The sequence below is a fragment of the Arvicanthis niloticus genome, chromosome 19, assembly GCF_011762505.2.
Source record: "Arvicanthis niloticus isolate mArvNil1 chromosome 19, mArvNil1.pat.X, whole genome shotgun sequence".
Taxonomy (NCBI): Eukaryota; Metazoa; Chordata; class Mammalia; order Rodentia; family Muridae; genus Arvicanthis; species Arvicanthis niloticus.
In genome coordinates, this window is record NC_047676.1 from 24,180,029 (window position 1) to 24,184,849 (window position 4,821).

The 4,821-nt window shown below is 42.3% G+C and overlaps 1 pseudogene; it reads left to right on the forward strand.

Moving 5' to 3' along the window:
• Positions 1–1,481: 1,481 nt before the first annotated feature.
• Positions 1,482–2,096, forward strand: LOC117723663 (PIN2/TERF1-interacting telomerase inhibitor 1-like; annotated as a pseudogene).
• Positions 2,097–4,821: the final 2,725 nt, after the last annotated feature.

Here is a 4,821-nt window from a genome sequence, read left to right on the forward strand (position 1 = left end):
TATATATATATATACACATATATATACATGTGTCTGTCTGCATTCTCTAACAAATGGAATAAATTTGAAACTGTAGGATAGACTAAATACACATGGAAAAGAAAAATGATATTTCATGTACATCTATTGGTTTAATACCAAAAACAAATGTTTATTTGCTTAGATTTTTTGAAAATTTGATATTAAATATTTCTTCATGCAATCCCAGATTATTTCTTTAATTCATCACTCTAGAAACTTTGTCAGTCAATTGCATTCTAACCAGGTTTGTAGTTTTTACAAACCTTACAGAGATTCACTCAGGTGTGTGCACAAAATGGTGTGAGAAAGACCTTAAGATAAAATCTTAAGATTGTATCTTGTGGACACAATAAAAATATGGGCCTGCTCCAGTGCCTAGAAAGGTAATACAGAATGCATATTCATCTGAGAGTAAATTCTGCAGCCATCTACCCTCATAGGTGAAGGAATTTAACCACACTGCCCTGGGTCCCCCCAAAATACTCATTTTAATCATAGGAAACCCCAGGGAGCTTGAGAAAGCCTAAGAATCTTCCAAAGAAGAACATCGTGTTAGTGATAGGATAATATTTATACTTCATTATATTTTTAAAAGATCTCAGTAGTACAGTGCATTGGTGTTTGTTTGGAAAAAGAAGATGAAAGCCATTTTTGGCAGGAATATGGTTGAAAACTTTCCAGAATGTATTTCTGTTCTCAATGGAACAACAGAACTTGGTATTTTTTCACTTTTACAAAGGAATTAGTGTATTCATGTATTCACATGTTTGTGTCAAAACAAATAGATTCTTAACTTTGACAGAAGCTCTACCCTTCTCTTGAATCCACCCCATATAATGACAGAGAAGTAAAGAGGAACCATCCTGATAGCTGTGTGTATCCACACAATAAATGTCTCAGTGAGAATATAGCTTTCATAAATATTATTTTGTGTATATTATCTGCAACCTGACTGTTTGCACATAGAACTCAGTCATGGGGAACTTGTCATTGTGGGTGCATAGAGTCATTCCTCTTACTGTGCAGAAGATCCATCACATAATAAAAGCTTGTATTTGTGAAAGGTTTCACACATGCATAGCTCTCAGAGTGCTTTACGTACCCGGTTTTTGTTGATTCTCATAAGTGAGTTAAATACCTTTGCTACTATTTATACTTTACAAGGAGAGGATAAGGATAACATAGATGTTTAGCTTGTCTCTCTAGGCTGTACTGTGGAAAATAGCAGAGCCAAGTTTGAATAAAACAGATTTTTCTCTACGGGGTTCATCACCCCATCCTTTATAGGTGATGCTTACTGCTTTCTTACTAATATTCCTTCTTTAAGAGGCAATTGAGGAACCCCAGTGAAACTCTCGACCTGGTGTGCTCTCCGATCCAGCTTAGTCCCTAATCACACTTCAGGCTCCTCATAACCATTCTCCGCCAGGCCAGAGGCAGCGCTTGACAGACTCTCGTCAATGTTGATGTTAGCGGAGTGTCAGCGGAAGCAGAAATGGGATGTGGCTCTCAGAAATACTGCATGGAGTACTGATGATTCCAAGTTTGGCCAGAAGATGCTTGAGAAGATGGGGTGGTCTAAAGGAAAGGGTTTGGGGACTCAGGAACAAGGAACCACAGAACGTATTAAAGTTAAAAATAACCACCTGGGACTTGGAGCTTCAAACAATAATGAAGACAAGGAGTGCTCCTCACTGGGTTGACTTCAACCAGCTTTTGGCAGCACTCAACACTTAACCATGGCCAGGAAACAGCAGACTCCACAGGCAACAAAGAAAAGAAATCTTTTAGCCTTGAAGAAAAATCCAAACTCTCCAAAAACCGGGTTCACTATATGAAATTCACAAAAGGGAAGGATCTGTCGCTCAGAGCGAAGCTGACCTGGACGGCACTTTTGGGAAAAGGAGGAACAAGAAGCTTGCTAAGGATGGCTGCAGCAACTCCACTGCGGATGAGGTGGATACCTCCCTGACCACAACCACGACCACGACTAGTGCCTTCACCATCCAGGAATATTTTGCCAAGAGGATGGCTCAGTTAATGAGCAAGCCACAGGCCTCAGCTACAGGCTCTGACCTTTCAGAGACCCTCGTTGAATGGAAAAAGGGAAAGAAAAAAAGAAAACAAAGAGGCAGCAGGCATAGATGAAGAGAACTCTCCTCAACACAAGGCCAAGAGGCATAAAAAGAAAAGGCATGTGGAAGCAGAGAAGAGATCTGTGGCCAAGAAAAGAGAATAAGCCAAGCTGCAGCCTGGAGGCCCCAGTGAGGACGAGTGTTCCGAAGCCTCTGTCGAAGCAGTAGAGAAGTGTATACAAACACTAGACAGCCAGGATGATGTCGCAAAGCCCAAGACGAGGAAAGCAGATAAAAAGTTGCAAAGGCCAGAAGGAATAGCAGTAGACACCACACTAGACAGAGCACCAGTGAAAAAGAAGAAGTTTCCAGATAACTTGTTGCTAGCTAGGACCTCCAACCGCTCAACTGTCAGCACACTGCAGGGCAAAATGCTCCGCCTTGAAGTCAGAGCGCAGTGAAGCCCAGGCGGCTCAGCATCCTTTAACATGCCTACAGGTTGCTGGCTCTACTCACCAAGTCACCATTTCTCCCAAGTCACCTTCCTGGGAGAACTGATTTGAATGTTCCATATCATGGCTTTCAATAAATAAAATAACTTTTAGTAAACAAATAGATTCTTTAAAAAAAAAAAAAGAGGCAATTGAACTACTAAATTTTTCTCTATTTTGAATTGCTGGAGATTTAACTCAGCTTTTGTGGAGGTTCTTTGTGTGTTTGTTTGACATGGGAGGCAAGCACTCTTCCAATGAGCTATAATGAGCTCCAACTTTTCCTTCTTTTCACGTTCCATTTATTTTCAAGATGATAACATAATTACGCCATTTTCCTTTTTCCTTTCTTCCCTCCCAGTCCTCTTATATACCTTGCTTTCCTCTCTTTCAAATTTGCAGTCTCTTTCTCATTTATTGTTGTTACAAGCATACATATGTGTTCAGACATATATAATTGTAAATGTAATCTGACACTCTATGTAATGTTACTTGTTTATAAACATATACATGCAGTGACATCCTAGCCTCAGTCTCCTTCTCTGAGAACCCACTGCTGTGCCCATTAACAAGTACAATTCTTAGTCAAAGATCAAACATGTCATCTGTTTTCAGTACTCTGCTCGCCACAGATCTTAGAGCCTAAGAGCCACCAACTGTGGAATCAAGTAGGAGTTCTAATAAGGGGTATGTTATTCAAATATACATTGCAAATACTGACAATACCTGTCTCTACTCTTTGTTAAGGAATAAATGATTTGATGCATTCAGACATTAACTGATTGCCTAGTAAACAGTATTTAGGAAAAGATCACTTCCGTCACTGTTAACTTTAACAAAAAACAAAATTTCTGAATTCCATATTTGGTTTCCTACAAATGTAACAGACAATCTTACCCCACAACGCTTCTCACACATATTTTATCCATTCCCATTGCAGTGTACAAAATGTATCTCTCTGTCTTCCTATCTTCCTTATTCTCTCCCTCTCTGTGTCTTCCTCTTTTTCTCTCTCATTATCCTCTTCACCATTACTGTCCTCCTTGTTAGCATCCCCTCTTCCTACTTGCCATGTCTCTGCTCTAAGTCACCTACACTTTATTAATCAATGAATGATGGAAATAGAGGAAGTAGGCTCTTCCCAATTTTTCCCATGGCCTTTGCTCTCAGTGTTAAAAAATCTTGACCATATTGACTACTATACATTCCATTTATCAAAATTGTTCCTTAGTTAAGTGTCATGATACATATATTTAATCTAAGCACCTGGGACGCAGAGCAGGTGGATCTTTCTGAAGTTAAAGCCAACGTGGTCTACAGAGTAAGTTCAGGCTAGCCTGGGCTATGGTGAATCCCTTTCTTTAAAAGTGTCCAATTTACTTTTTAATCTTCTTCCCTCTCCCTCTCCCTCTCCCTCTCCCTCTCCCTCTCCCTCTCCCTCTCCTCCCTCTCCCTCTCCCTCTCCCTCTCCCTCTCCCTCTCCCTCTCCCTCTCCCTCTCCCTCTCCCTCTCCCTCTCCCTCTCCCTCTCCCTCTCCCTCTCCCTCTCCCTCTCCCTCTCCCTCCCCCTCCCCCTCCCCCTCCCCCTCCCCCTCCCCCTCCCCCTCCTCGCCCCCCTCGCCCCCCTCGCCCCCCTCGCCCCCCTCGCCCCCTCTCCCCCCTCGCCCCCTCTCCCTCCTTGCCCTCCTCTCCCTCCTCTCCCTCCTCTCCTTGCTCTCCCTCTCCCTCCCTCTCTCTCTCCCTCCCTCTCCCTCCCTCTCCCCCTCTCCCCCTCTCCCTCTCTCCCTCTCTCCCTCTCTCCCTCTCTCACTCTCTCACTCTCTCACTCTCTCCCTCTCCCTCCCTCCCCCTCTCCCCTCTCCCTCTCCCTCTTCCTCATCCTCTTCCTCTTCCTCTTCCTCTTCTTCTTCTTCCTCTTCCTCTTCTTCCTTTTCCTCTTCTTTTTAAAACTATTTTATGATGTGATGTAATTTTAAAAATCCAAATATGTATTTCGCTAATTATGCTAATATGGGAGCTACATAGTAACCTGACAGCTACAGAGTAAAATGTAGTTTCATTTCTATTATATAGCCATATCCATTGTTTCAGTAGGGTTGCAATAGCTTTAATAAAATGACTTAGGAAGGAAAGGGTTTACTTCATACTCCATCATCTAGGCAAGGAAGGGCAGGAACTTAAGACAAGAACACCTGGAAGCAAGAATTGATACAAAGCCCATGGGAGAGTGCTGCT